This window comes from Staurois parvus, unplaced genomic scaffold (genome assembly GCF_062004578.1).
Source record: "Staurois parvus isolate SC_StPar_1 unplaced genomic scaffold, SC_StPar_1.0 ptg000159l, whole genome shotgun sequence".
Classification (NCBI taxonomy): Eukaryota; Metazoa; Chordata; class Amphibia; order Anura; family Ranidae; genus Staurois; species Staurois parvus.
Genome location: NW_028317955.1, coordinates 1794723 through 1819360, shown reverse-complemented (window position 1 = coordinate 1819360; position 24638 = coordinate 1794723). Strand labels below are relative to the sequence as shown.

General features: G+C 43.0%; 1 long non-coding RNA gene across 2 annotated transcripts in view; it reads left to right on the top strand.

The window, feature by feature from the left end:
• Positions 1 to 24638, top strand: part of LOC149463088 (uncharacterized) — a 547928-nt gene that overhangs the window by 3881 nt on the left and 519409 nt on the right. For both annotated transcript variants that reach the window (XR_016312512.1, XR_016312513.1), the window contains exon 2: positions 18806 to 19181. This is a non-coding gene — a long non-coding RNA (uncharacterized LOC149463088). The remainder of the gene's footprint in view (positions 1 to 18805; positions 19182 to 24638) is intronic.

Here is a 24638-nt window from a genome sequence, read left to right as displayed (position 1 = left end):
AGATCATATCCCCCCTTATGTATTATTCATGGTGATCATATCCCCCCTTATGTATTATACATGGAGATCATATCCCCCCTTATGTATTATACATGGTGATCATATCCCCCCTTATGTATTATACATGGAGATCATATCCCCCCTTATGTATTATACATGGAGATCATATCCTCCCTTATGTATTATACATGGTGATCATATCTCCCCTTATGTATTATACATGGAGATCATATCCCCCCTTATGTATTATACATGGAGATCATATCCCCCCTTATGTATTATACATGGAGATCATATCCCCCTTATGTATTATACATGGTGATCATATCCCCCCTTATGTATTATACATGGAGATCATATCCCCCTTATGTATTATACATGGAGATCATATCCCCCCTTATGTATTATACATGGAGATCATATCCCCCCTTATGTATTATACATGGAGATCATATCCCCCCTTATGTATTATACATGGAGATCATATCCCCCCTTATGTATTATACATGGTGATCATATCTCCCCTTATGTATTATACATGGAGATCATATCCCCCCTTATGTATTATACATGGAGATCATATCCCCCCTTATGTATTATACATGGAGATCATATCCCCCCTTATGTATTATACATGGAGATCATATTCCCCTTATGTGTTATACATGGAGATCATATCCCCCCTTATGTATTATACATGGAGATCATATCCCCCCTTATGTATTATACATGGTGATCATATCCCCCTTATGTATTATACATGGAGATCACATCCCCCCTTATGTATTATACATGGAGATCATATCCCCCCTTATGTATTATACATGGAGATCATATCCCCCCTTATGTATTATACATGGTGATCATATCTCCCCTTATGTATTATACATGGAGATCATATCCCCCCTTATGTATTATACATGGAGATCATATCCCCCCTTATGTATTATACATGGAGATCATATCCCCCCTTATGTATTATACATGGAGATCATATCCCCCCTTATGTATTATACATGGAGATCATATCCCCCTTATGTATTATACATGGAGATCATATCCCCCTTATGTATTATACATGGAGATCACATCCCCCCTTATGTATTATACATGGTGATCATATCCCCCCCTTATGTATTATACATGGAGATCATATCCCCCTTATGTATTATACATGGAGATCATATTCCCCTTATGTGTTATACATGGAGATCATATCCCCCCTTATGTATTATACATGGAGATCATATCCCCCCTTATGTATTATACATGGTGATCATATCCCCCTTATGTATTATACATGGAGATCACATCCCCCCTTATGTATTATACATGGAGATCATATCCCCCCTTATGTATTATACATGGAGATCATATCCCCCCTTATGTATTATACATGGTGATCATATCCCCCTTATGTATTATACATGGAGATCATATCCCCCCTTATGTATTATACATGGAGATCATATCCCCCCCTTATGTATTATACATGGAGATCATATCCCCCTTATGTATTATAGATGGAGCTCATATCCCCCCTTATGTATTATACATGGAAATCATATCCCCCCTTATGTATTAAACATAGAGATCATATCCCCCTTTTTGTAATCTACATGGTGATCCTACCCCCCTTATGTATTATACATGGTGATCATATTCCCCCTTATGTATTATACATGGAGATCATATCCCCCCTTATGTATTATACATGGAGATCATATCCCCCCTTATGTATTATACATGGTGATCATATCCCCCCTTATGTATTATACATGGAGATCATATCCCTCCTTATGTATTATACATGGAGATCATATCCCCCCTTATGTATTATACATGGAGATCATATCCCCCTTATGTATTATACATGGAGATCATATCTCCCCTTATGTATTATACATGGAGATCATATCCCCCTTATGTATTATACATGGTGATCATATCCCCCCTTATGTATTATACATGGAGATCATATCCCCCCTTATGTATTATACATGGAGATCATATCCCCCCTTATGTATTATACATGGAGATCATATCCCCCCTTATGTATTATACATGGTGATCATATCTCCCCTTATGTATTATACATGGTGATCATATCCCCCTTATGTATTATACATGGAGATCATATCCCCCTTATGTATTATACATGGAGATCATATCCCCCCTTATGTATTATACATGGAGATCATATCCCCCTTGGAGATCATATCCCCCTTATGTATTATACATGGAGATCATATCCCCCCTTATGTATTAGTCATGGTGATAATATCCCCCTTATGTATTATACATGGAGATCATATCCCCCCTTATGTATTAGTCATGGTGATAATATCCCCCTTATGTATTATACATGGAGATCATATCCCCCTTATGTATTATACATGGAGATCATATCCCCCTTATGTATTAGTCATGGTGACTCAGGTTTATGACTGTGGCCTGGTTCCTAAGAATCATCCCCCCCTATTCATGTGAGCCTTATCAGCTTCTAATTGGGGCGGAGTTGAATGCTCATATGAGCATCTCCCTATAAATTTAGTTCAGCTCATGGGGGAGATCTCTGATGGGGGGCACAGTCTCTGATGGGGGTGCTGCTTATGATGGAGTGCGGCTTTGAATGAGTGCAGAGCAGTTAAACACAGCAGTTGAACTAAAGCAGGAGAACTTAAGCAGCAGGAAGACGCAAGAAACTCTACTGCATGCTGGACAGACTGCAAGGAAACACCCTGGGAAACATCTCTTACACACCTGAGTCCCACTCCGTGTACCTTTATATAATACACCCCTCTTCTGCTCTTCATATTACTATCTTCTGTTCACAAATCTCATTTCTTTACCCCTCTGCTCCACCCCAAAACTTGTACATCTCCCCCTCATTGCTATCATCTCCCTACTATTGCTTTCATCACCTCCCCAAAATGCCTCTTCCACTCCTCCTTCTCATTTTCCTCTCCTCTGTTCCCAAAATCCATTCACTATATCCCTCTGCTCCTCCCAAACATTTGTATATTGTGCCCTCACTGCTTCCCTCACCCATTTATGGCACCCACCACCTCCTCCTATTACTCCACTCTCCCACTGACCCCAACACCTCCACTAGTAGTTTCTCACGCTCCTGCACATCCCGCTCCCATGCCACCTTTCTCACCCTTCTCCTCCTCATAACCGCGGGGGACATCTCCCCGAATCCTGGCCCTCCACCACCTCCCTCACCCGCACAAAACCCTCCCGCCTCCACGTCCTGCCACAACCCCCGCAACTTAGTATCTGTCCCCCTGCTCCCTAAAATCTCCCCCCCGTTTTCATGTGCACTCCTGAACGCCCGATCGGTGTGCAACAAGCTTACCGCCATCCACGACCTCTTTGTTTCCCGCTCCCTCAACCTCCTGGCGATTACGGAAACCTGGATCCAGCCCACTGACTCTACCTCCCCTGCTGCACTCTCCTACGGCGGTCTCACCTGGACCCACTCACCCAGGCCCAACGGTCGTAAAGGTGGTGGGGTTGGCCTGCTCCTATCACCGCTGAGCACCTTCCGAGTCCTCCCAAACCCCCCCTCCCTATCCTTCTCCTCCTTCGAGGCCCACTGCGTCCGACTATTCTCCCCAACCCCCCTGAAGATTGCTGTGATATACCGGCCTCCTGGATCCATACCCCGCTTCCTGGAAGACTTCTCCTCCTGGCTACCCTTCTTCCTCTCCTCTGAGCTACCCACTATCATCCTTGGGGATTTCAACATCCCTGTCAACCTCGACAACCCGGACACAGCCCGTCTCCTCCACTTAACCTCCTCCTTTGCACTTGCACAGTGCATACAATCCACCACCCACTCCGACGGTAATATCCTTGATCTTGTCTTCTCCAACCGCTGCGCTCCCCACAACCTCACTAACACCCCCTTCCCTCTCTCTGACCACAACCTGATCACCTTCTCTATCTCCTCATCCTCCAACGCCTACCCCTCCAAATGTCACACTACTACCAGCCGTAACCTCCGCAACCTTAACCCTGCCTCCCTCCACTCCGCAGTTGATCAACTCCATGACAGCATCCTCCCCCTGTCCTGCCCCGACTTGGCTATGACCGCCTACAACAATGCGCTGTCAACAGCCCTTGACTCACTAGCGCCTTTAACCACACGCAACATCAGACCCCGACCGCTCCAGCCCTGGCAGACTGATGACACCAAAACCCTCAAACGACACAGTCGTGCCCTGGAGCGACTATGGCGCAAAACCAAATCCCAACAAGCCTTCACCCGATACAAATCTGCCTTCCACACCTACACCTCCTTCCTCCATACTGCCAAACAAGCCTACTTCCTGACCCTCATCAAGGCCCTCTCCTCCAATCCTCGCCGACTCTTCTCCACCTTCAACTCTCTACTCTCGCCACCCCCACCTCCACCCAGCACCTCACTCACTGCCCTTGAGATTGCCAATCACTTCAAAAACAAGATTGACACAATTCGCAAGGACATTGCCGCAACTCACACGCCTTCTCAACCCGTCCCCTCTCACACAGCTACCCCCTCATCCCCCCTCCCCCTCGACATAACCCACAGGGACTTCGTCGCTGCTCAAACTCCCTCCAACCCCCTTCCCCCTCACTCAGCTACCCCCTCTACACCCCTCTCCCACGGCCCCACCACTGCTCTGACCTCCTCTCCCACCCCACCCTACATTCCTCATACTGAAGCTCCCCCAACACTCCGCACCTTTGACCTTACTACCATCGAAGAAGTCTCCAAGATCCTCTCTGATGCCCGCCTCACCACCTGCCCCCTTGACCCTATCCCCACACAACTCCTACAACCTCCCTCCCCCTCCATCCTACGCTCCCTCACCCACATCTTCAATCTCTCCCTCTCCTCCGGCACTTTCCCTTCCCCTCTGAAACATGCACACATCACCCCCATACTTAAAAAGCCCTCCCTGGACCCCAATGACCCGAACAACCTCAGACCCATCTCCCTGCTCCCATTTACATCTAAACTCCTCGAGCGCCTAGTCTACGCCCGCCTATGCTCTCACCTCAACGACAACAACCTCCTCGATCCCCTACAGTCCGGCTTCCGTCCCCTACACTCCACCGAAACTGCCTTACTCAAACTCTCCAACGACCTGCTAACCGCCAAAGCTAATGGCCACTATTCAGTGCTCCTACTCCTTGACCTCTCTGCGGCCTTTGACACAGTCGACCACCCCCTCCTCCTCAAAAAACTACACTCCCTCGGCCTCAGAGATTCTGCTCTCTCCTGGCTCTCATCCTACCTGTCACAACGCTCTTTCAGCGTTACCTATAATGCCACCACCTCCCTCTCACTCCCCCTCTCTGTTGGGGTCCCCCAAGGCTCTGTCCTCGGGCCCCTTCTCTTCTCCATCTACACCTCCTCCCTTGGCCAACTCGTACACTCTCACGGCTTCAACTACCACCTCTATGCCGACGACACACAAATCTATCTCTCAACCCCCCACCTCACCCCCTCGGTCTCCGCCCGAATCACACACCTGTTGAGCGACATATCAGACTGGATGTCGCTCCACTTCCTTAAACTGAACCTCTCCAAAACCGAGTTTCTTGTCTTCCCTCCAGCCCGGACACCACCCCCCATTGACTTCTCCATCATGTCCAACAACGCCACCATCAAACCCGCCCCGCAGGCCAGAGTACTTGGTGTCATTTTGGACTCCAACCTATCCTTCCAGCCCCAAGTCCACTCTTTAACAAACTCATGCAGACTCCACCTCCGCAACATCGCCAAAATCCGCACGTTCCTAACTCCAGAAACCACTAAACAGCTCATCCACTCCCTCATCATATCGCGACTCGACTACTGCAACTCCCTCCTCACTGGCCTGCCTCGCCGCTGGCTATCCCCGCTTCAGTCCATCCTGAATACGGCTGCCAGACTCATTCACCTTTCCAACCGCTCCGTTTCCGCCACCCCCCTCTGCCAATCCCTCCACTGGCTTCCGATTGCGCAACGGATCAAATTCAAAATCCTAACACTGACGTACAAAGCTGTCCACCATACTGCCCCGAACTACATCACTGACCTAATATCCAAGTACCGCCCAGCACGCACACTCCGCTCCTCACAAGACCTCCTTCTCTCTAGTTCCCTGGTCTCCTCCTCCCATGCCCGCCTCCAGGACTTCTCCAGGGTGTCACCCATCCTCTGGAACTCCCTGCCCCAACCCATCAGATTATCACCTACTCTCCTCTCCTTTAGGCGCACCCTGAAAACCCATCTCTTCAGGGAAGCCTACCCTGCCCCCTGCTAACTTGCCGACCTCCTCCACTCTTCCTACCACTCCATCCCCCACAGCTATCTCCTCCTGTGCCACCATCCCCTCCCTCCTAGATTGTAAGCTTGAAAGAGCAGGGCCCTCGATCCCCTCATGTTTTGCATTGTATTGGTATTGTTCTGTCACATGTTCTGTCCCCCTTTGTAATGTACAGCGCTGAGCGAACTATTGGCGCTTTATAAATACTGAATAATAATAATAATAATACATGGAGATCATATCCCCCCTTATGTATTATACATGGAGATCATATCCCCCCTTATGTATTATACATGGAGATCATATCCCCCCTTATGTATTATACATGGAGATCATATCCCCCCTTATGTATTATACATGGTGATCATATCCCCCTTATGTATTATACATGGAGATCATATCCCCCTTATGTATTATATATGGAGATCATATCCCCCCTTATGTATTATACATGGAGATCATATCCCCCCCTTATGTATTATACATGGAGATCATATCCCCCCTTATGTATTATACATGGAGATCATATCCCCCCCCCCCTAATAAATGGTAGACAGTGGAGTAGGAAAAGCCCATCCCCCTAATAATTGGTGGTCAGAGGCAGTAGGAAAATCCTCTCCCCCTAATAACTGGTGATGAGTAGCAGTAGGAAACCCTCTTCCAGTAATTGGTGTTCAGTATCTGCCCCTACCCCTAATAATTGGTGGTCAGTGGCAGTAGGAAAAGCCCCTCCCCCTAATGATTTGTGGTCAGTGGCAGTAGGAAAATCCTCTCCGCGGTGGTCAGTGGCAGTAAGAAACCCCTCTCCAATAATTGGTGGTCAGCAACAAAATTCCCTCCCCCTAATAATTGCTGGTAGTATGAAAAGCCCTTCCCCCTAATAATTGTTGGTCAGTGGTATATAGTTGCTATATATACTGTACACTTATGCCACCGTTCTTGTACCCACCTAATACTCCTAATTACACAGAACAGAATTGACAGAAAGATAACATGTTGAAGAACTTTATTAAAACTGTTGGAAACTACTTAGCGGAAGGGAAACAAAGAAACACAGCGCCTCTAGGTGTGTACTGCGAAGATATTCAATAAGAAGGTGAGTAGTAACACACATTGTAGAATGTAAAAGCAGGCTCATAGGTAACATGGTGAGACGTCTATAGCCAGACGTTCAGTGACTGATCCAGAGAGTCAGGTCCGCCAGCAGATGGTGCTGTGCATGTGCAACATGGAAGGGAAAGCGTACATTATTATTATTATTATACAGTATTTATAAAGCGCCAATAGTTCGCTCAGCGCTGTACATTACAGAGAACATGTGACAGAACCTTATGTATTATACATGGTGATCATATCCCTCCTTATGTATTATACATGGAGATCATATCCCTCCTTATGTATTATACATGGAGATCATATCCCCCCTTATGTATTATACATGGTGATCATATCCCCCCTTATGTATTATACATGGAGATCATATCCCCCCTTATGTATTATACATGGTGATCATATCCCCCCTTATGTATTATACATGGAGATCATATCCCCCCTTATGTATTATACATGGTGATCATATCCCCCTTATGTATTATACATGGAGATCATATCCCCCCTTATGTATTATACATGGAGATCATATCCCCCTTATGTATTATACATGGAGATCACATCCCCCCTTATGTATTATACATGGTGATCATATCCCCCTTATGTATTATACATGGAGATCACATCCCCCCTTATGTATTATACATGGAGATCATATCCCCCCTTATGTATTATACATGGAGATCATATCCCCCCTTATGTATTATACATGGTGATCATATCTCCCCTTATGTATTATACATGGAGATCATATCCCCCTTATGTATTATACATGGAGATCACATCCCCCCTTATGTATTATACATGGTGATCATATCCCCCCCTTATGTATTATACATGGAGATCATATCCCCCCTTATGTATTATACATGGAGATCATATCCCCCTTATGTGTTATACATGGAGATCATATCCCCCCTTATGTATTATACATGGAGATCATATCCCCCCTTATGTATTATACATGGAGATCATATCCCCCTTATGTATTATACATGGTGATCATATCCCCCCTTATGTATTATACATGTTGATCATATCCCCCTTATGTATTATACATGGAGATCATATCCCCCCTTATGTATTATACATGGAGATCATATCCCCCCCCCTTATGTATTATTCATGGTGATCATATCCCCCTTATGTATTATACATGGTGATCATATCCCTCCTTATGTATTATACATGGAGATCATATCCCCCCTTATGTATTATACATGGAGATCATATCCCCCCTTATGTATTATACATGTTGATCATATCCCCCTTATGTATTATACATGGAGATCATATCCCCCCTTATGTATTATTCATGGTGATCATATCCCCCTTATGTATTATACATGGTGATCATATCCCCCCTTATGTATTATACATGGTGATCATATCCCCCCTTATGTATTATACATGGAGATCATATCCCCCCTTATGTATTATACATGGAGATCATATCCTCCCTTATGTATTATACATGGAGATCATATCCCCCCTTAGGTTTTATACATGGAGATCATATCCCCCCTTATGTATTATACATGGAGATCATATCCCCCCTTATGTATTATACATGGAGATCATATCCTCCCTTAGGTTTTATACATGGAGATCATATCCCCCCTTATGTATTATACATGGTGATCATATCCCCCTTAATCTCCTCTTCTCAAGAGAGAATAAATTCAGTTCCTCTAATCTTTCCTCATAGCTGAGCTCCTCCATGCCTCTTATCAGTTTGGTTGCCCTTTTCTGTACTTTCTCCAGTTCCCCAATGTTCTTTTTGTGAATTGGTGCCCAAAACTGAACTGCATATTCCAGATGAGGTATTACTAATGATTTGTACCGGGGGAAATGATATCTCTCTCTCTGGAGTCTATACCTCTTTTAATACAAGAGAGGATTTTGCTCACTTTTGAAACCTCAGCTTGGCATTGCATGTCATTATTAAGCTTGTGATCTACCAGAACCCCCAGATCCTTCTCCACCATTGATTCCCCCAGTTGTACCCCCCTAGTATGTTGAAATGCTGTGTAGGACTATAAGGGGGAACCAAAACTTCAGCAACTCTTAAAGGGATCGTGATTTCTGTTGTACTGCTGCGTTGTCACTGTGTCACAGGCTTCTAAAAAGTGGCTATTTCAACACACTGGCTAACAACATTAAATACTTCTTACAGCTTCGTCACAAAACATGATGTATTTTCTTGATAGTGATTGGACACACATTGGGGAGAGTGCTTTGATCCTATTGCAAAGGACCAAGAGGAACTAGCACTAGTTGTTACCTATGGCCTAGACAACCACAAGATGGGGGGACCTGTGATGTAACTGAGAGACTCTGATGTGATGTTATTTCATAAACTTTGTATCATCCTAGTCTCAGGTTCTAAATTTATGATAAGTAGCAAATATGCTAATTAGATACAATGCTCTCCCTAAGTTAAAATAGTTTGGTCCAAAACATTTTAATTAGGGAGAGCATTGTATCGAATTACCATATTCGATACAATGCTCTTAGTAGCACATGGGGGTGGGATCCCAAGTGTGAAAAGTGCACAAGTGAAGGAAAGATGGCCACCACTCATCTCTATTACCTTGGAGGACCGAAGTGATGTCACTTCCCGTTCTGGCCATTTTTTTTTTTTTTTTTTTAAAGCACTAGATCATTGCTTTTTTTTGATCCAATGCTTTACATTGTAGAGAGATGTGGGGTCTTATTGTCCCCATATCTCTCCATAAAGAGGACCTGTCACTAATTATTTCTTTCACAAGGGATGCATGTGTTTCTTGTGATAAGAATAAAAGTGACTAAAATTAAAAGGGACAGTGCAAAAAAACCCCCCAAAAAATAAAAAAATATAAAAATAAAGTTTAAAGTGCTCCTGTCCCCCCCGTTCTCGCACGTAGTGGTGAATGCATACATAGGCCATGCCCACATATGTTAACGGTGTTCAAATCACACTCGTGAGATATCGCCACGAACGTCGGAGCAAGAGCAGTAATTCTCGCAGTAGATCTCCTCTGTAACTTTACACTGCTAACCTGTAGACATTTTTAAAGCATCACCCATGGAGATTTTTAAGTACCGCACTTTCACACCATTCCACAAGCGTGCGCAATTTTAAAGCGTGACATATTGGGTATTTATTTACTCACCGTAATGTAAATTTGTTTGATACATTTCCCAACCAGAAAACCCCTACTTTTTCCCTGATGCCCACTCAGTTTGTTGGATCAGCCACACACTGTTCCAATGGATCACCTCTCCCACCATCCTGTTTCCACTAACAAGGATGATTTTGGACCATACTGTTTTAACTTAAGGAGAGCATTGTATCTAATTAGCATATTTGCTTGCTCTCTCTCCCTGTCCCCTGCACTTTTTCCTTCTCCTCCTCCCCCTTTCCCCGTGAGAGCTCCCTGACCTAGTACTTGGTGATCAGCTTCGGGTAGCCACAAGGAAAGGGGTCCAACAGGTCTTTTGACTAGGTGGACCATGTGGAAATCTCAGTCCCTGTCAGGAGCCTTGTGCCCCAGGGGATCAGGGTAGAGATCCTACCCTTTGGGGGGTGGACTAAAGCACATCCCTAAGTACACTTTTTGGTGTTTTGCACTTGCAGTTTTTTCATTTTGCAGCGGCACATTTTTTTTGACTTACGGCTTTTTAATTTTTTCACACCTCCGCGGACATTTAAAAAAAAAAAAAAAATTGTATCTGACCTTGGTTGTAGATGACAACTGTTGCCAGTCTCTCTTGACCTTGGGGTGTTTTCATTGGGTCCACCCCATGCTACTGGGAGAGACGCCACTGGTAATTGAGCCACTGCTGAAAATAATGATGAAAGACAAATGTGTTGGGAGGGGGATGGGATTTGGTGGAGGTACCTGGAAGTGGAGAGGAGTTTGAAAGTAAATGGATACATGGATGATGTGACAGTAGTATGTAAAGATAAGTAATATGTAAGTTTGAAGAGGGTGAAGTTGTTGATTGAGATTTTTTTAGATGGCTTGTGGTTTTCATATAAATATGGAGAAAAGTGGTGAAAACATAAGAGGAGTTTTGTTCTTTGAGGACTTTATCATTGGAGGGGAAGGCACTAATTATTACGAGTGTGGTATTACCTATTTTATTGTAGTTATATTTTGTATTTGCTTGTGACTTCCTGGCGGTTTTCTGTTTGCCTCTTGCCTGACTGATGCACCCCCACACCTGACCTGGGGATCCGTCATCCCTTCATTGCCTGGGGTGTTCTGGCTGCACTGGGGAGTTCTTTATCATACAATGCACACTGCCTAACCATATAAGTGCTTTTAGGCAGTACCTATGCTGTATTATTGTTTGTTTTTATTTATGTTCATTGTTGAAGTCTTCAATTATTTTTAGATGCGTTGCTAGCAACTCTAAACTTGTTGGGCGTTCGAAACATGGGCGTTTTCTACACAGCTAAGACATTACCCACACCCTGTGAAAGAAATATATTTTGGCCTCCAATATTCTTCAGTTGGGATGTGGCACTATGATATTCTCTAGGGTATGACCTCCTACCACCTGATAGTTGCCCCATCCCTTCCTTTTCCATGACATATGAAGTGACATTGTACAGGTTGTATTAGAGAGAATTATGAAAGAATATTTTGGATTGTGGCAAATTGAGTGAAGAAATATTTTGTTCAGGCAAGAACAAGTTTGCATGGCCAAAACCAAGCAGACCCCTTTCTGCAGGAGGCCTGCCAAAGACTTCCAGGGCAGGCCCAAGGACTTACACCCAGAAAAAAGTGCAGGTGACAAACAAACATGAAAAAAAAGAGAGAGAGAAAGTGGAATTATGCCATAATGAAGAACTATGGTGGGCCACTAAGGTCCAGAATAAAAAAAATTACTCTGGTCCTGGCCAAAATGCCCAGCCCTAGAGACATGCAAAAAAAAATGACTGGTATAGTAGCCAAGGTGCCTAAAACTTAGCGTGAGCTTCCTCATCATGAGATTTTTGGCACCCCTAGCCTTCCCCTTCAGAAGCACATACAACACAGGCTTCTTTCTCAGCCCAGCCCAGATCAGAACAGCTCCATTGCTACCAGAAAGGCATCAGAACTTAGCTTAGGAAGGGCCTTGCCTACAACCCGGGACAAGCCTAGTAAAGCAGGCCAGACCAGGGGCGGACTGACAACTCATGGGGCCCCCGGACAATAGGGGATCATGGGGCCCCTGTGTCCTTGCCCAAACTCAAAAAAGCCTATGAAAAAGGTACCAGGGGCATCTCATGGGGCCCCCTACTGACCCCGGGCCCTCGGGCAGTGCCCGAGTTTCCAAATGGTCAGTCCGCCCCTGGGCCAGACTCAACCCAGGAGGAATAAAGCTCCCCCACCACTCTCACCATTCCTACCTCATTACATCAGAAGAGGTACTACCCAGTGCCCCGGATTGTTTATGGGCACCGGCATCCCCCCCCCTAAACTGATAAGAACAGATTTTTTTTTTTATTCTTTTATTAGAAAAGTTTCGTATAATAAACAGTCTGTATTTAAAGTCAAAACAAAGTTCCATAGCATCACAGAAGAAAAATTTTACACAACCAAAGTCAAAATCTAGACAAAAAACAACTAACATAAAAAGATTCTGGTTTTTCACAGACTTTATTTACATAAGGCAAAATCAAACTCCGAAACAAAGAACAAAAATTTCTGTTTCCCACAGATTCAGTACATATACTGTATATAACATAAATGTATATTCTCATTATGCTTCACTCAAGCTGACCCCAACAAGGGGTTTTGTCGTGGAGTTTTGCCATAGTTTTGTAGAGATTTGCCGTAGAAACTTTGCCGTCGGGTTGCAGCATACTTCACATCATTCTATCCCTCCACTCTAAACAGAGACCAAAACTACGTTGTCCCTTTTAAGGGAATGCTGTCCCTCTGCCAACACCTATGTGCATGAAAAAAAGGTGCAGTGTAAGCAGGGTGGATTTGATTTAAATCAAACTGATTTAAATCACGATTTAAATCACTAGTCAGTAAGGCTTGATGTAAATCCTAGTTTTCTACATAAAGACTAATTCTTGCTGTATAACTTTAATATACAAGTAGATGAAGATTTTTAGAATAACTTTTCATATTAGTTTTTTTATCCCCAGTTTAATAGGTTAATCATTCATATTTGGACAACTTTTCTGTTGTACTTAGGAAGGAGAAAAATAATCATTACTTTAATAACAATTTAAATAGATTTATTCAACTGAAACAATAACATTCCAGCATATGTGATTTGCTTAAACATCCATGTTTGGTAACTAATTTGGCTAAACAAAATATATATATTAAGAAACAGACTGTCAGCCCCTTCCTCCTCACACTTAGTTTCACTTTCTTCTTGTGCAGATCTATTCCACTCCAAACAATCAGAAAAATATTGTTTCTATTCTATTCACTGAACTTCTTGAAACTTAGCACTGAAGGGGTTGATTCTGTATTCATAGGTCTGTAGAAGTTAGGATGAAGGTCTTTTTCTTAACTCTGTTCATGTTATAACATTTTTGCTGTGAAGAAGAGGCATGTGATCTCCGCTGAGTCAAATTCAGTTTTAAGAACTGCAAAAGTAAACCAAGCATCTGTGATAATATCTTGTAGGCAGAGAAACTGCCCAATAATCTTACAAAAACCTCTGGAAGAGCATGACATTGTGAATGGATTCATGGAATTTATTTACCAAAAAAATTAAACATATACAGCCTTATTCTACATAATTAAAAAACTAATCTGTATTTCATGATGGAATAACCTTTGGATGGTAATATATTTTCCTCAAAAAGCATATTATTTAAAAAAATCTGATTTAAATAAAAAAAATCCGATTTAAATAAAAAAAATCCGATTTTTTTCATTTTTTTTTAAAAATCATTGATTTTTATCCACCCTGAGTATATGTGTCATCGCTATACAGAAAAAAACACAAAATCACAACTTTTATATTTCAAAATATGTTTTCAAAAATAAGCTCACGTATTCCCGCCCAGCCCATTCACTTATAATTTTACTCAGGCTCCAGAAACCCAAAGAAGGAGGGAGTCAAGAGTCCTCATAGCACTAAGGACAAAAAATGAGATTTGCATAAAGGCCTTTATACACTCCACCTGCTCCAAGAGCTAAACTTCCAGATCTTCCCAGCCTCTTCAAGGCCCAGTTTTTTGCAGTCTGAATATCCATAACTATACAGCCGTCCACGGACCATGGCCACACATTCACACACACTCACTACATCCCTATTAAATATTAAGAGGTTCCGCACATCCCACAGGCACTCTTTCACACTATTCACTAACATCCACAACACTCTCGCTTCATTCTTCCCCAAATTCCATAACCCAAACATCACCATTTCATATGACACACTCTTCACACCTGGCAATCCTTCAATCATACTTTTCAGACAATCCCATACTTCCGCAGCATAACCACATTCCCAAAACAAATGCTCTACACTTTCCAAACCAGTACATCCACTCCACGGCATCTCTCAGTCTCACTCCACGCCTCCTCTGGAACACTCTCACTGGCAGACACCTATGCACACCCATCCACACGATATCTTTCTGTCTGTTGTCTAGTTCGCTATCACTCACATTCTTCCACACTTTTGCACACTCAGCCATCCTCAAACCTCCTATTCCTTCCATCACTTCCTTCTCATCCATCCACTTACATACATTTCTACAGTCTTTCCACATCTCTCTCGTTACATCTTGCAAACAAAACTTTTCCACTCCTCTTTCAATTTTCGTGTAAAACCAAGGGGCCTTGCAACATTCCGGCTTCTTTAGGTCTACTTCACACAAACCAAGCTTCTGCAACACACTCCCACTACAATATCTTGCCATGCATGCTGCCACACTTTCCTTCTCACATAAACGCACAGTCATACCCACATACCTCACAAACAAAAACCTTTCAATCCACACCATTCCCTTTCCCCCATTCATCTTTTTCTTTACAATTTTGTCCCTCCTTAGCTTTTCAGCTTTGGAAGACCAAAGGAACTGGAACACCAGTCATATGATTTTCCTCAGCACCCTGTCCTGGGCGGGAAAACTGCTATATACAAAAAGAAGCATCGCCATTATCATTGCTTTCACTACCAAGACCTTTCCCTCAAATGACAGAGTCCTCAGAGACCAAAAAATTTTTTTTTTTTTAATTTTTCCCATCACCTCTTCACAACTTTCCCTCCCATATAAGTCCCTCTCAAACCTCACCCCCAACACTTTCACACTACCATCACACACCTTCCCCTCACATTGCCCAACTTCTCCCCATTCACCAAAAAACTTACATTCACTTTTATCCAAATTAACCTTAAACCCACTCACCAAACTAAAAATATTAATTAACAGTCTCACCCTTTTCAAACTCCTCACATCCCTACAAACCACAGTCACATCATCCATATAGCCCATCACTTTTAAACACCTTCCACCACTTCCAGGAATCACCAATCCACTCACACACTTATCCTTTGCAATCATTCTTATCAAAGGTTCAATCACACAAATAAACAATACGGGGGACAAGGGACACCCCTGCCTCACCCCGGATCGCACATCCACCCCCTCAGTCAATCATCTATTCACTTGCACCCTACTCCCAATTCCAGCATACAAGCATCTCACCCATCCAACCATCCTCTCAGGTACACCCATTCTCTCCAACACTTTCAACATAAACCGATGTGCCACCCGATCATATGCCTTCTCAAAATCAATTGCTAACACAGCCGCCATCTGCTTTCGTTCCTTACAATCCCATAGCATGTCTCTCAAACATACCAAACTCTCGCCAATCATTCTCCCCGGCACCGCACACACTTGTTTTTCACCAACCATCCTCTCAATCACTCTTTTAAGCCTATTTGCTATCACTTTTGCTATTAATTTATAATCACCATTAAGCAAAGAGGTGACAACACAGCAGTACAACAGAAATCACTATGTTTCTCCCCCCCAGTGGGGGGGGGGGGGGTAGGGACTTATGGAGAGCATTGTCTCTAATTAGCATATTTGCTCTCTCCTTTCTTTTTTTGTTGTACATTAGGGAGAGTGTTCTGATCCTATCAGAAAGGACCATGGTCACCCTAGTTTGCATACTCTTTTCTGCGTGGCTCAGCCCTCAAAAAGCGTGGGATTAGTCAAATGTATGCAGATTTGCCTGACACATTTCCCACTCAGAAAGCTCCCTCTCTTCTCCTCCTGCCCCTCCCCAAGAGAGCCCCCTGACCTAGTACTTGGTGGTTAGCTTCAGGTAGCCACAAGGAAAGGGGTCCACCAGGTCTTTTGACTAGGTGGACCATGTGGAAACCTCAGTCCCTGTGAGGAGATTTGCACCCCAGGGTCATGGTAGAGGTCCTACACCTTTGGGGGGGCTAAAGCACACCCCTAAGTGCACTTTTTTTTGTGTTTTGCACTTGCATTGCTTCTGAAAGGGGGAGAGAGAGAACAAGCAAATATGCTAATTAGATAAATGCTCTCCTTAAGTTAAAACAGTATGGGCCAAAATCAATCATTATTGATGGAAGTAGGGGGATCATGGGAGGGGTGTTCAGAGTGGGCATCTTGGAAAAAGGGGTTTACTGGGTGGGAAAAGTATTAGACAAATTTGTATATTTTTGAATAATCCCATATTTCTTGTGGGCTGCACCAATGAAATTAGTATGCAAATTAGGGTGACCATGGTCCTTTGCAATTGGATTGGAACACTCTCCATAATGTACAACAAAAACAAAAGGAGTATGGCAAAACAAAAAATTAAAAAAAAAAAAAAAAGTCTTTTTGGTTCACCATGTCCATTGCAGCAATGCTGTGATCAGAATTATTGCAACAAGGGAGAGAGAGTGCATGCAAGAGAGATTGGATTGGCTGTGAGTAGCTTCGCAATGTCCTAGTAACAAGGCAGGATGGGCGCACCCCATCTCTGGGAGTTTTTCAGTCAGGCTTTAGGAGTTATGTAAATGTAAAATATGAAAGAGGATGTTACTGCGCATAAATAGATACCGAAAATGTCACGCTTTAAAATTGCGCATGCTTATGAAATGGCGTGAAACTGCTGTACTTAAAAATCTCCATGGGTGATGCTTTAAAAATGTGTACAGGTTAGCAGTGTAAAGTTATAGAGGAGGTCTAGTGCGAGAATTATTGCTCTTGCTGTGACGTTCGTGGCTGGGCAGTATGGTTCTGATGGGATTTGTTCCTCTCAGCTTCTAACATAGCTTTGGTAATGTATTATTTCTATGCTGTGACGCTGTAAAATGATGTGTCTATTTCATGCTGTAATGCTCACATTATTATTGGTGTGTGTTTTTATGCAGATTGTGATGACTATAAGATATATCCTCCTGTGTGTCGTGTGATAGTAAAAGTGGAGGTTTTGACAGTGCAAGAATATTGCAGTTGGATTCTGTTATTTCTTGGGAGTGCCGAGTGAATGCTATGATGTGCCAGAGCAGGTATTCATTTGATAGATGGTCTTTCACATGCGTTGAATATGTAATGGTTAAAATGCTGATTAAAAGGTACCTGCATGACTACATGTTGATTGTGTGCATGTATAGGACTTGCTTTTAGTTATTGCACCCAGTATCTGTATTACAGATAGAATCCCACCTTAGGCAGCATGCTGCAGGGTTCAGCTGGGGTGGGAACCCCTCCTGCACTGTGTAGAATTGAGCTGTTGAACTCTCAGCTCAGTCCTGCAGATTACACGGGAAGAGCGTTGGCTTTCCTTGCATAATCAGCAGAGTTCCACTGCCAGCTTTGTGTACCCTGATAATAAAAATGCAGCAAATGTCTGTCAGCGATCTCCGATGATTACACAAAGAGATTTGCCTCTTCCTGTGAACTCTGCAGGACTGAGCTCCAAAATTGGTGTCCGTTTGAGAGGCAGCTCTACATTTATCAATGAACGCTACTGAGGTAGCCTTCATTCATAATTTATTGAATTTTAATACAATATTTTAGCCCTTTACTAACCCTTTGTTATCTATATTAGTCTTTGTTAAGCCTTCATCCTTAGAATAGCAGATTTGCAACCTTCAGTCCACTGCAATATGTGGACTTCATGTAATACAGAGTTAAAACACTGAAGAGGAATATGCATATACACATACACAAAGAAACTAACTGTTAGATCTAATGGTTGGCAGAATTTGGAAAGAACACTTGATGGGAGGAGATCCCAATACGCAACTTGTCTGCCACCTGGCCTGACCCATGACTTGTCTTCTGGTTTTTTTTTTTTTTGCTTGTCTTCCGCCTTCCCTGACCCACAGCTTGTCACCTGCTTTCCACTTGTCTGCTGCCTGCCAGAACCCTTGGCTCAATTCTCGGTTTCATCTTGTCCCCACAGCACTGTTCCAGTCTACATTACTCTCCTCATCTGCCTTGTCTGGTACGAGTCTCTTCTCACCTAGAAAAGGGTGAACCTGGGGATCGCAATCAGGGACAGTATGCAGCCAAATCCATCTCCACCTTCAGAAGCTCAGATGAAAACTGGATGGCTCTTAGACTCTGCACCCTGGGAGATTCAACATTTGCTCACACTAGAGGTCAGTGACACCAAGCCCTCAAACTTTCTTCTGGCTGGAGAGCAAGCTCACAGGCCTTCTACTGCTTGGAAAACAAGAAAAAGTCCACAGACCTTCAACTCCATGTTCTGCAGGAGGATCAGTGTGTGAGCAGAAAGATCTTACCTAGCTAAGGTTCTCACCGTGAATACAAGAACAGTGAGTAATGGGGATTTTGGTGGTGATTGTATGTTTTTATAATCTAAAACAATTAGAGGGCTATGGATGTGATCAACACTGCAGTGATAATGTGAGTATATGTTTTTGGAAATACTTAAAGCCTAACTCCACGTTTTGATGTGCAGGAATCGCCAGATTGGCAGTGTTCCTCCAATCGCACAACTGCTGATGTGAACAAGCCTTATTCAAAACACATGAATCCATCTCTTATTTCTTTTTTTGGGTCTGTAAAGTTATAAAGAAGATGTAGATAAAAAGTAGACACTTGGGGATTTATTTACTAAAGCTAGAGAGTGCAAATCAGGCTCACTTCTGCATAGAAACCAATCAGCTTCTAACCTCAGCTTGTTCAGTTAAACTTTGAGAATAAAACCTGGAAGCTGATTGGTTTCTATGCAGAAGTGAGCCTGATTTTGCACTCTCCAGTTGTAGTAAATAAACCCCTATGATTCCTCTATCAGCAAATTCTACTAGTAATTTTCACTAATATAACTGTGACACACAAGGGTCAGGGCTTGTATAATAGGGTGTTAATCCGGCCATAGACAGGCCATAGAGCAATTTTCTTTCTTGCAAAATCGCTCAATTCCCCCATCAACATTGACTGACTGTGTTCATGGTGGGAATCCCTCCCATGGAGCCATTGTGTTTGGGGCACCGCTTCTGCCAGGAGAACAAAATGATTACTGTCAGCAACTATAATAGCTGCTAGAAATAATAATCACATGTAAAATCCGGCAGGCTGATTTTACCCGAGTTGATCAATCCACTTGGGGTACATTTAATCTGCCCATACATGGTTTGAATCTTGGGTGGTCATTGCAGAACCAGGCGGATTTAACATTCAGATGTGCTTAGGGCTGGTGTCTAAATTCACCACTTCTTATCAGTAGAATTTTCTATCTATTCCATTTACCACCTCCATATTGTACTTATTGCATTCCTCTTTTAATCTGTATGTTCATACAGGTTGATGTACCAAAGGAAAAAAAGACTGTGTACTTTGCAAGTGCAGTTGCCCTATCTTAGAAAACGATGTAAAGTTTTACTTTACAAAGAATACCCAATCACATGCAAGGAAAATAAGAAAAACAGCAATTTTGCTTGAACATGATTGGATGACAGAGCAGAGCTTTCCCTCATTTACTAAGCTCTGGAGCAACTGGACTTGCAAAGTGCGCAGTCTATTTGCTTTTAGTAAATCCACCCTAAATCAACTATTGTCTTGGTCAGTAATGCGCAGTATCAGTCTGGCTTTCTTTATTCTTAGTTTTTTGTAGTATTCAGTCTTCTACTAAATGGGGTTTTGCTTGGTCCTCTTCTATACTCCAACCCGGAGACCCAAGTAAATTGACTAGAGGGTTTCAGTGCTCCAGAGTGCTCAATGTCAGTTAAGTTTACAATGCCCGGTCCATCCATTGAGTTTCCTTCACTTGGGCTTCAGCTCCTACATACAGTTATCGGGTTTTTTTTGTAAGTGGCACTTGCCATGCTCGCCATATCATAGTTATCTCTTTAAACTAATACTAAAATATTTTTTTTTTTCTTAAAATAACAAACATGTTACACTTACCTACTAAAATAGTATTGCAAGGAGTGGCCCTGAACCTCCTCTTTTGGGGTCTCCCACTGGTGCTGTAGATCCCTCTTCTCTGAGTGCCCCCATAGCAAACCTTTTGCTTATGGGGGCACTCATGCTGGCATGCTCACAAGCTGGGCAGTGTGCATCCATAGACACACGCCGCACAGCTTGATCCCGTTCTCACCTCAGGATTTAATTGACAGTATTAGGAGTCAATGGCTCCTGTTGCTCTCAATAAACCCCATGAATGCAGGAAGAGAGCAGAGCCGAGTTACTGGTGGGGACAGTGGTGGATCAAGTGTGTTGTCAAGTAACTGGTGGGGGAGGGACAGACGATGGAAGGTTTTTCTTTTACCTTAGTGCTAGAATACATTAACCTCCTTGGCGGTTATGATTTTTTCCGATTTTTTGTGCTGAAAGCGGTACCATTTTTTTGCATGGAAATATGTAGTTTTTTATTGTAGGCTGTAATTTTTAGGAATAACTCTCTGAAATCTGTCTGAACAAGAGTCTAGTAAACATCCCAGGTATGATAAAATTTGAAACACGAAATCATAAATTATAATTTAATAAATAATCATAAAAAAATAATAATATAATAATAAATTTAATTCAATAATATAATCAAACCAAAAACACTGAAATTTGAAATACAGAGGCAAATTCACACATCGCTGAGCAAAGTCGCAAAATTGTTTTCAGTGTCTGATGACGAATTTCCCCACAAATCATCACTTAATTCTTCAAGTGGTTCTGATTTACTATCGCTGTTCTAAAACCGCTTTTGACGTAAAGGGACGCTTTTTGGACGCCATGGACTTTTCTAAGTTTCCAGGCAGAAAGAGCATTCAAAATGCAGGCAGGGCACAGGACAAAGCACTCGGGACAAAATGTATGTGAAATGCATTGAAATAGCAATGACAGAAAAAATGACATTTTTTAAAAAATTCAAATTTCCCGCCGGTTCCGGCGCCCGTACGTCCCGATGTCACAGGGACCGGAACACAGAAGCCAGATGCCGGCATCAGCCAGAGGAGATGGTCGGGGACGCTGGAGGGGACACATCGCGGGAGTGAAGGACAAGGTAAGTGCTGCAGGGACCCCCAGAACAGCGCCGCATGGTAAGCCCAAGTGTAGCTCGGGGTTACCGCTTTTAGTATAGAAATTTTACCCCGAGCTACACTCGGGAACACCGCTAAGCAGGTTAAGGTAAAAAAAATCCTGCCCATTTTGGAACCACTTCAGTGCATTCTGTGCATGGCTTAATGCACCCGTGTGTTATTATGGGTGCACACAACTCAGCACAGGGGCTGGTAGGAGCGCGCACACTCAGGGGTTCCTCCTTAGCACCCGGCTTCTACAGGAGGCACCTAAAGGAGGGGAGGAACCTACAGCACCACGGGACTGCAAGAAAAGGAGGACAGCAATGTCTCTGCAATATTGTTGCAAGAGCAGATAAGTGTTACTTCTTTATTTATTTATTTTAATTTTTTACTTTAATGTCACTTTAAGTGTAGGTTGCTTTTATTTAGTGTGGTCATCACATTTATCAACTTTCCAGTCATTGATAACTCTGTTGCCTCTTTCCAAAACTGCTTATACAGGGTATAGGTCAAAGTAAAAGCTTCCAGTCAGGTTATTACGGTAAGTTGTACCTGATCTCATAGAGCCACTTTAGGACTCTTTTATTTGCGTAGTGTTTTTCCATATGTCCTCTTAGCCACTTCAATGGTCAAGAGAATCCCAAAAGATCCAGCAATGTGTTCCTGGTGCATGCTGTGGTTTCATCTGTTGACCCCTAGATCACTACTGTATTTAGGGGGGGACACAGGCATCCAGCACTTTTAGAAGTGTCAAATGCTAATACTGGGTACATATGGCAAATATTTGGTCACTGTGCACAGCTGCCTGCCCGACAGAAGCCATGCTAACAACCGGCTTTTGTCAAAGGAACATGCTAGTAAATTAGCATCCGATCAACACTGGCAACCAATTGCTGCGAGCGCTGATCAGTGTGTTCTTGCAGGGGGAGTCCCCCTGTCAGTATACAAAGGCACACCAGGGATGATCCCTGCATCTACATCGCTTGTGTTGGTACAGCGATCTATCCGTTTTTGTTTTTTTTTTACCTTCAGGAAACATAGGTGAACTGCTCTTTAGCACTTCTATGGTGACAACAGTGATGTTTTAATTTTCAGCCTGTTAAATATTTAGTATATATCCCACCAGCAGGTGTTGATGTAGGTTTCATATAACTGATTTACTGCTTTGCCGGGAAAAAACCTTAAATGGCAGAATCTGTACCAACAAGTACACAGCCTACTGAGTCAGTTGAATACAAGCAATATAAATAATAACATTGTTTGCACTCTATTATCCACCAGTAGCTTTAAGCTGAACTAGGAATATGAAAATGACCCTTGAAGTGGGGCTCCTCTACCTTGCAAGGGTTAATTGGTAACAAAATAAAAACTTTTTATTAGCCTTATCCATCACCCAACAGCCAGTTTTTACCTTTACTCTCCGATGCTTCAGGTTGTGGGTGACATTTTGGTGTCTTCGATTACAGTGCAGGACTGAGGTCCTACATTGTGTGTGATGACACCACAGCGGCAACGGCTGGCCAGAGCACCAAAGAGGCTTTAAGCTACCAGTAACATGGAAGGAGGAGTCTGTGGAAATGAGCAATAAAGTGGATTTTCTGGTACCCGAAGCAGAATCGAGAATGAAACCCTTGCAATGCAAGGGGAGCCCCACTGCAAGGGTAGTTTTTTTCTTTTCCCCGGAGTTCAGCTTTAACTCTGTATATGACTGCTGATATATATTATGACCATTTTCCAATGCCCGTTGGGAGGTGGAGCAAGGCACGCATACACGTCCAGTTACGCATAGAAGGATAGAGGACTACTCTGGCAGATGAGAGCTGAGACATTGCTGGGTGTATACAGATACAAGCCTGGGCTACAGACTGTAATAACAAATTAACCTGCAGATTAAATTGGTGTTATTGTAGCACATACAGATGTGAGTTAAAGTCCTCATGCACACCATGGTTAGAAAAACATGTTTAGGTGCATTTGAGCATTAATGCTTTCCAATGGCCAGAATAAATTAATATTGGAAAGTGGAATCCATTAAAGCTCAAAGGTTGTTGCGCCTAAACATGGCGCAACTATAAAGCATGTTTTTAAAGCACCTTTTTTTGTGCCAGGAGTTCTGGTGTTCAGAGGGGCTAAGCAGATGCTCTGTGTGCATAAATCCAAGTAAGTTAAATAAGTTTTAATTTGGATTTTAATTATAAAAACAGTAAAATACTATTGAAGTTTTCAAGGAGCCCTTTCACATGGGGGCGGATGCCTCCGCTCCTCCCACGACCTCCTGCTCTAGCTCCCTTGTCTCCTCCTCCCATGCTTGTCTCTAGGACTTCTCCAGAGCCTCCCCCATCCTCTGGAACTCTCTACTAGACTATTGCCTACTCTGCTCACTTTTAGGCGATCTCTGAAAACCTCTCTTCAGGGAAGCCTATCCTGCCTTCAGCTAATAACGGAATCTTACCAGTCCATTCCATATACTTGTTATTACCTTTTGTACCACCAGCCCCTCCCTCTTAGATTGTAAGCTCCAAGGAGCAGCTACATAACCAGGATCCATCTTCACATCACTGGCAGAATGAGAGCTTACCAAAGGCATTCCTTTACCATGCTATTATACTTCTTACATTTGTGAGTAGTTTGAACAAAGCATAACCCTCTATAGTGTGTGCTTGTCTCAATCCAGAGCACTAGTTTTCATTTCTGTCTGCTGCCTTTGTCCTCTGCTATCAGCTAGAGTCACTCCTGATAAGTTTTCCAGAT